The sequence below is a fragment of the Silene latifolia genome, chromosome 8 (genome assembly GCF_048544455.1).
Source record: "Silene latifolia isolate original U9 population chromosome 8, ASM4854445v1, whole genome shotgun sequence".
NCBI classification, from domain to species: Eukaryota; Viridiplantae; Streptophyta; class Magnoliopsida; order Caryophyllales; family Caryophyllaceae; genus Silene; species Silene latifolia.
In genome coordinates this window covers 88,035,203-88,043,828 of record NC_133533.1, presented here as the reverse complement: position 1 = coordinate 88,043,828, position 8,626 = coordinate 88,035,203, and the positions used below count along the sequence as shown (strand labels likewise).

General features: G+C 37.2%; 1 long non-coding RNA gene across 1 annotated transcript; it reads right to left on the bottom strand.

Annotated features, from left to right (window-relative positions):
- Positions 1 to 1,958: 1,958 nt before the first annotated feature.
- Positions 1,959 to 6,733, bottom strand: LOC141597057 (uncharacterized). Its single transcript, XR_012522675.1, has 4 exons — positions 5,652 to 6,733; positions 3,772 to 3,891; positions 2,314 to 2,441; positions 1,959 to 2,037 (listed from the first exon to the last, which is right to left on the bottom strand). It is a non-coding gene; the product is annotated as an uncharacterized LOC141597057 (long non-coding RNA).
- Between the last annotated feature and the right edge of the window lie 1,893 nt (positions 6,734 to 8,626).

Here is an 8,626-nt window from a genome sequence, read left to right as displayed (position 1 = left end):
TACTCCTATTTTCGCCATTGTGGGGGATTGTTGGAATAATGGCTCTAATAGTCTTTTTGTCCCACATTGGAAAAATATTAGTTAAGTTGTTTTTTGGAACATTTTTTAATATTTTTAAAGGTTCAATTTCCGAGACTAATTAGCGCAGTCTACGGAATTGATTGTTGTGGTCATCCAAGCTGATTGCCCGGTTTACCATGCTTTCTTATTTTCCAAAAACTGATTTCGTTAATTCTTAAGCTTTTTTAGCCTATATAAACAAGCATTCTCCTTCAGTTTTGAGACAACAAAAATTATTATTCTCCCATACATTCTTAAGAAATATTCTTTGAGGTTTTCTGGCAACGATCTTGGCTGTTCTCATCTGCGTCTTTGCCTACACCGAAGTCGCAGCGGTTGTGTTAATCCTGGGGGGGTCGAATGCCATTGAGGCCGTGTGTAGCAGACGGGGCATATTTGACTTTAGGACAGTGACCTCAAGTCACGTCACAACCTCCTCCTTATCCAGATAAGCTCTCTCCTTTTACTATTTAATAACTATTTATCATAATTACAATTATATTATTTATTTTATAATACATAAGCTAATTTGTCCGAGACATGTTATGTTATTTCGCCACTAGTCATACTATATGCCTAACAATAATTAAGCAGTGAAAAATTAAGCTAGATTTTTTGCAATAATCCCCCTTATACTAAAAGAATAAGAAATCTCCGAATTTTCCCGCCTAAATGAATTTGGCTATAATTGGGCTTTCTTTATATTAAATCTGTAATTATGTTTTATTATATCATATTTGTAATTGAGCTTTCATTCTATTATATCTACAACTGGATTATACTGAACTTTCCCTTTTCTACCGATTAATACAAAACATTAATAATAGAGTAATAAATTTTACAATTAAATATCAAATTGAGTTAAATATCAGGTTTTATAATTATTACTTCGTATTTCCTTTAATATTCCTATCTAAAAACCGCGCATTCGCGCGGGATCTATACTAGTTAGTAATGAAACAAATAAAATGATACCATTCGAATATAAAAACAAAACCTGAAGAGCGGATTAGAGTATGATATAGTGCTAGAAATAACTCAAGAAATGATCACTAATTGTTGCTTAGGGTAATAATGTTTTATCAACAAAAAGACGTTTATAAATTGAGAGTGAGAGTTCAATAGCCTAGTGTCATTAAGTCATTATCATTATTGTCTCTTTGTCTAATCACCTTCTCTACTGGTAGAAGTAAGGAGTATTGAATTGAGGGGAATGCCAAGAGGTAGTTGATGGTGTATAGAGTTACTTCGTATGCTTTAGCGCTTGAATGTCAGTTATATTTTTAGGGGGCTTTTTTTTTGTTGACTAGTCGCTGCGCCGCGCCCTCCGGGGCGCGGAGCTTCGATTTGACTAACAGCCGACATAATTTTCCCGGTAACTGGTTTTAGTTAAAGTGTGGTTAGCTTTAGTCTGGCAGGTGTATTAATTAAGGTGGTTGACCTCCACCGTTTTACGGATTGAACGGTTGCAATTCAATTTAATCGTGGGAAAGTAAATGTTATAGTATAGCGTTGGTGGTATTATGTACAAGCACCGGAAAGGCAGGCCAAACGCAGGATAAAACGATTTTTTTTTTTTTTTTGACAGCAGGATAAAACGATTTTGGTGGTATTCAGCTGGGACGAAGGCAGGAATATATACAATTAGTACAATACAGGTTTGCTTAAAAGCTATATGCTTATACACCAAAAAAAATAGGGTTGTCTAGTAGTTATATGTTAGCTGATCAGTTTGTCCTTCCCGTTACTGTAGATATTCGTGGAACTGTTTCAAGGGTACCTAACCCGAAACTTTTCCTGCTTATACTTGGTAGTGTACACTGTCAACAGAAATGCCGCGAAATTCTTCAAAATCATTCTGATATATTTGTTGTCTAGATTAGAGGTTTTGCGAAGCATAGAGAGAGCTGCAGTAGGTACGACCTGAACATACAGTTTAGTGTTGCTTGCAATGTATTTGAGGTAGGCCTGCTTTTCCTGCATATAAGGAATGTGTAATTATGTTTAGGTGAAGATTAAAAGTAGGTCTGACCGTTAGTCATCCTCATGAATTGGCCTAAGACATGGCCTTTACCCTATGTGAGTTGCATGAACGCGCAAAGCCATGTTTTCAGACTATTAGTGTCCCGCAATTGTCTTCGGAGGTGGGAAATATTCAGTGTTTTAAATGAATATAGCAAAGTTTGCAATTTTCAGAGGCGTATAGGTTTGCGGAAATTATACGTGTCCTACAAAAAAACGGACGTCGAATACCTGTGAAGTCATAGAGTATAGGATTGCAGCTTTCAATTCCAAAAGGCTTTCCATATTGTCAGTGTATGCAGATAGATTATAGAGTATACTCTCCAGTCTCGTCTGCTACATCAAACGTTGCTGCCATTCTGTATACACAAAACATTATAGAGATAAGGCCCTAAGCTCCGACGACGGGTCTGTGGGTTGTTAGATGAATACCTTGAAGTGGAGATGACGTTTTTCTGTAGGCAAGCAGTACACATATAGGCAACACCTATTTATTCAGCGTTGCCGGTGCCGCAGATACTAAAATCAATATAGTAGTAACACCGAGTAACACCATATTTTGCATCGAACTCGTCATCCCTCCCTCTTCTTCTCTCTCCCCCTGTCCCTATGCTTATTTCCCTATCAATAGGCACAAATAAATTTGAACATCGGAGTCTCTCTCTCTCCCTCCTTTCCTCTCCCCTTTTCCCTCTCAAATGGTGCAAAATCAAGCACAATCGCTCTTCCCCTCCCTAGGCATAATCGTCATATGAAATTGACAACAGACAACATTATATAACATGGAAAGATCTGTAGTTCGTAACTTAATGAAGATATTACATGGAGGAATGATATATTGGTAACTTTGCAAAGAGAAAATTGACAAAATTTATATGAAAGGCTTTTGTATCTTACCCTAAGCTGCAGTCATCAGGTCATCGTTACACGATAACATTAAGTGCCTTACTATGCTTAAGCTACCTGGAAACATGTGAGTGGCCACAAGCTAATGAGTAATCAGACCATGCATCGTATTTTTTTTAATAGATGATTATAATGCAGCCTTTGGCTAATGATACCCAAGCCCTAATTTATGATTTCTGACTATATACATAACCGCTTGAAACTGCGATAAGCACATCCCAAGCCAACCATTGAATAAATTTCATCATTGAGAGTTGAGACCCGAAAAGAAAAAACAGTGAGATCGAATCCTCACAGTTGAGATTTACGACAAAATGCACTTGTAATACCACAAATATTTGAATCAAATTTACATAAACATTACTGAAAGACCGCATTAATACCGCAATTAAGGTAATTATTAACAAATTCATTTATATGAATATTTGGCCAAGTAACGTGCAATTTTAGAATAGATTAGTGCAGAACCAGCCTTATCTCTCTCCCTCTCAGCCACTCTCGAATAGCCCCGTCAGTAAACATAATTCAAACAACACTTGACAAAACCAGTGATTCAGTGAATATTCTGAAACAGTATAAGCTGCCTAGCTTCCTGAGACACTGCTAGTCTAAATTTACTTCGAAAATGTCCTTTAATTTCAACAACAAAATTGGATAATGTATAATTATATGGAGAGAGAACGCAAAATTAATACAGATCTTAAAAACTCTTAAAACAAAAAGTCGTTAATATATCTTAAAGCAACTTAAATCAGCCACCAAATAAAGAATATAGCCTCTCACCAGGGTCAGGCGGATGATTAGAACGCAATTTTTTTGTTCCCACACACGATAAGCCCGAATAGAGTATAACAACAGCCTCAGATTAAGCATCAATTCTCCCTAGCAAATGTATTTTTTTCCCTGTGAAATCAAAAACCATATTTCTTATTGTCAACAAATATGTGAGTAAATGACACGATCTGCTATTCCTGGTCAAGGAAATGACACGATTATAATGCAAGTAGTAGCATGAGGAGTATTAACAACCATAATGGACTCTGACTTCCCCTATAAGTAACCCAATCAGAGCTCTTCTAATAAGCCTGACAATGTTACACTCGCTGCAAACAATATATCCATAAACAAACAGTTTCCAGACCAAGTATCTCTCCATCCCAAAAAGTTCCATAAACAAACATTTTTCAAACCAAACATCTCTCCAACCCTAAAAAGCAAGTTCAAATCTTAACAGTTTATAACACAAGTACTTACATATAATAAGTCTAACAAGAACAAATCTTGGTTGGCCTCGTGTCAAAAAGATAAGTCACCGCATACATCTCTGGTTAAGGAAATGACATGTTTAAGAAGACGACCAGCGATACCCACGTATGACAAAGCGATAGGATCAAGAGCAGCCGTGATTAGCCAACACGGAAAACGCAACCGAATGGCAATCTATAACCCTTAATACATAAAATGTCAACAAACGACATAAACTACTCGCATACTCATGCTAATACTTAGCGACAAATGGCATATAAAAAAGCTGCTAAAACATAAACTCAGTCAAAACTCAAACACCCCATAACAATCTCAGCAACAAAAGGCTAAAATAATTTCATTTCAGTGACATTCAACCCGCCAGTTGGCTGTTCCCCATCAAACCAAACAAAAATAAACTAATTTCTGATCCCACAACTCTATTTTTCAATATTATTTGCGAAAATTAGGTCCAAACTGGATGTGAGAAGAACACCTGAACAAAACTAACCCACTTCGAAACGCGAAAACTCAACCTCTGAAAGCTATGTCCTTTTCCAGATGAGTATTGTCACTTAACATAATCTTCAGCAATAAAACTCCCTCAAAGTACAACAATAACCCCGTATATTGGCTCCTGTAAATTTGTAGGTAAGGGGGGGCGGGTGTAAACAGCCTTAGTCCTAAGTTGACAACATAGAAACGTAGTTTCCACATGACCCACGTGAAAATTGAGACAAGATTCGCATCTAATGACTGCCACAATGGGAAAAGAAAAAAGACGGACAATAGTCACCATTTTGCTAAATTCAATTATACAGTCACACATAATCAAAGAATTTTGGGACTTCCACTCTATTAAAATTAAAGACGATGCCTCCCTCAAATTATTGATTATTTTATTTTAGGCTGGTCGGTTATTAAAATCTAAGCAACATTATTACTTCGACAATAGCGTTCCATTTTGAAGCTCTCCATAACATCTTCAACTAAGGAAGTATGAGAAGCAAACATTGTAATTAATTAGAGCTACTGTTCCCTGCACGCACTTAAGCCTTAAGGTATAAGCATTGCATTTATCAAACAATTAGTTTCACACAGTCTAGCTGTGAATCTAAATGAAGACGCTGGATGAATTTAAGTTTCCCCTTCGCCTAAAATCCTAAGCTACCGATCAAAGGCAAAAAGTACAGTTAGTACACCTGTTAAGTTTGTTATGGTGTGACTTGGCAACTTTGGCATTGTTCCCATCAGGCTACCCATATCCATTCCTATACCTACATACCTACATTGAGAAGCTGGTATGCGGCAGAACAATGTAAGGACACACATTGCATATACCTTCTAACACCCTTGACCCTACACATCAACCCCTAAAATTAAAGTGTGCGAAAGACCGAGAGGCAAGCATGCAATACCTCAATAGAGCTGATATAGCTCGCTGTCGGCACAGGTTGCAATGCACGGCCATTCCTGTCCACTGCTCGATGATGTCGTATAAGGGATGCTGCAATTTGTCTGTGAAAGCTTCCAGTGCTTACAGGCTGAAAAATAACAGTAACCAATTCAATCACAACTTGTACTCATAAACTAATCATCAGTTTTCAAGTTTTCAATGTAAAGCCACTGCACATATATACACATCACAATATCATAAGCTTATCCGAATTCTTCCCCCATTTAGAATGACATTTCAACCACTTGAATATGATATGTCTTTATCTTATAAGCACTTTCTATCCAAGTTGTTTCATTTTCAGTTTTAATCACCATGTACTATGTCAACCACTGATAGAACAAACAATATTTGGTAAACTCTCGTATATCATTGTCAAAGGCTACAAATCCAAGTTAGGGGTTTATTTCGTCTACTTAAGTTTAATATGTAATGTCTTTCAATTAGACAACTCAGTGGTTAGCTTCTATTGTAATATATAGCCTACTCCCAATCTCCCACCGTCCCAACCATATGTTTACCTTTTCTTTATCAAGGTTATTTTGACGAAATGTAAATAAATCATTGATGCGGAGGGAGTAATATTCTCTAATAAGATCAGCAAAATACTAAATTACTACTTCCAGGCTAGACTTATATTAGGACACTTATAGCCAAGTACGCAGAAACTCTCTCCCCCTCCCTCTATTCCCCCATCCGCCCTCGCCTCCCAATCTCAACAGAATTTGTCACTCTCCTTGTTCCTCCCTCCCTAATACAATGAAAAAAAAGGGAATATCTCTCCCTTGGTGTATTCCTTGCCCCTTCCTCTTTCCCCCACCCTTCCTCTTACTACTTTCTCTCTCGCCCATCTCTGATCATCTATCCATCCCCTCCCTTTCTCTCACTCTTAACAAAATCAAACACATGAACTCCTCATTTCTTCCTTCCGCCCCTCTTTTCCTCTCCTCGCCCCCACCCCTCTCAATATGAATATTATCAAGCAAATACTTCTTCTCCCATTATCTATTCCTTTTCACCCCCCGCCCCTCCATCTAAACAAAATGCAAGCATAGACTACCCCCTCCTCTTCCTCCAACCTCGACCAAATAAAGGAGAGACTATTTATTTAAAAATTAAAGCAGTGGCGTACCCAATCTACTCACCTCCCCAATTACTAATATTCCAGACTAAGTAACTCCAAAATAAGCCATGCCTATTAATAAAACTTATTGTAGCAGCTTTAACCATCAATACATAGCCCAAAGGATGATCCCAAAAAACAGCAACCACCAAAACACACTGAACTAATTAATTCTGGAGGTTCACATATACAAATTTGTGAATGGTAAGAGGGAAATAGTTCTGCACTCCTCTGGAATCCTTTTAAAATAAATTTCTATATGCGATTACATTGTATAAAATCATAGATAGCATTAATTAAAGTCCTCGATAGTTTGTAGGGAGAGACTATCTTTCCCTTCCTCTATCACCCTACCCCCTCGTCCTTCAATCTGAACAAAATCAAGCATAGACTACCTCTCCCTCCCTTTACCCTTCATCCTTCCAATCGCAACAAAATAAAGCAGAGGTAATCTCTCCCTCACTCAATTCTCTTTCCCCTCTCTCCTCCACCCTCTGCCCCTCAATATTAACAAAACCAAGCACATGCATACGCTCTCCCTCTCGTCCTCACTTGGATCTGGCCTCCACCATTTCCACGCTACCCCATATTACAATTAAACAACAATCTCTAAAATTAATGCTCTGATTTTTTAAGACAAATCAGAACTCAGGATTTTTTGTTACGATACTACGAGATTGAAGCGATAAGCCCCCAATAACTCAATAACATAAACACGAATCACCCCTTTCATTATAAATGTTTCCAGAGAAAGAGGGATCTAAATTCTGTAACATCTTAATTCAGTTCCCCATCACAGACCAACCTCAAATCACTAAAATTCTACAAACAGTGCCTACCCAATCTTCTGAGCTCCTAAATTACTAATATTCCAGCTTAAGTAACTCCAAAATAATCCATATTTATTCACAAATTCCATTGCCACAGCTTAATCCATCAATATACCGAAGGAAGGTGGAGAAGGAGAGTTGACCCATATGCTTCATCTCACATATAAGCTAGTATCACATGATTCATATGTGCATCTAAGAGATATGCCCTACAACATAATGAAGGATAAATAACTCTTGTTTACAAAAACTACCCTATATATGTGAAGATGGTAAATAGAGAATCAGGAATGAAAGGAAACACGCTTGACAAGTACATAAACAACCGAACGAAGGTGGATAAGGAGAGTCGACCGGCATATTAACGGAATAGTAAATGTGTTACGTGCTGCAAGTTTCTCAAACAATAGTGCCTTCTCCATATGTACTTGTGGTCATTAAGTTAGCTTCTAATAGCATAATAGGCCTCTCACAAATTCCTATATCAAAGATGCGCTCGATCTTGGGCCATCTCAACAATCAGTTACGTTTCTTTTTCGGGTAAACAAGTGGGAGAAAGTTAAACAAGTGGGAGAAAGTCTGAGGTAAAACCGTTAGATGTAGTAAAACCAATAAATAAATAGTACCATACGTAGTTACTTTAGGAATGTTTAAACCTATTAAGTACCCAGGATCTAGTGTAAATCCGTTTTATACAAGTAATTTCTAACAAGTTGTTACGTAATGGCCCAATGGGTGCTCAGTGAAGTAATTAAAAAGTCTTCCGGTAATAAATTTCTGAAGTCCTGACCATGTTCAGAGTTGAGACTACAATCATTAAAGCTGACCTACTTTAAAGTTTCAACCAAACTCAAAAAGAAATTATGGGAAATTTTAAAAATGTCTTCTAATACTTCATTCTGTTCAAAATATTAGAATACCTGTTGTTTATATTCGATATCTTTACGAGTATAAAATGAAAACCAGAGGTGCGGTACCTTAAAA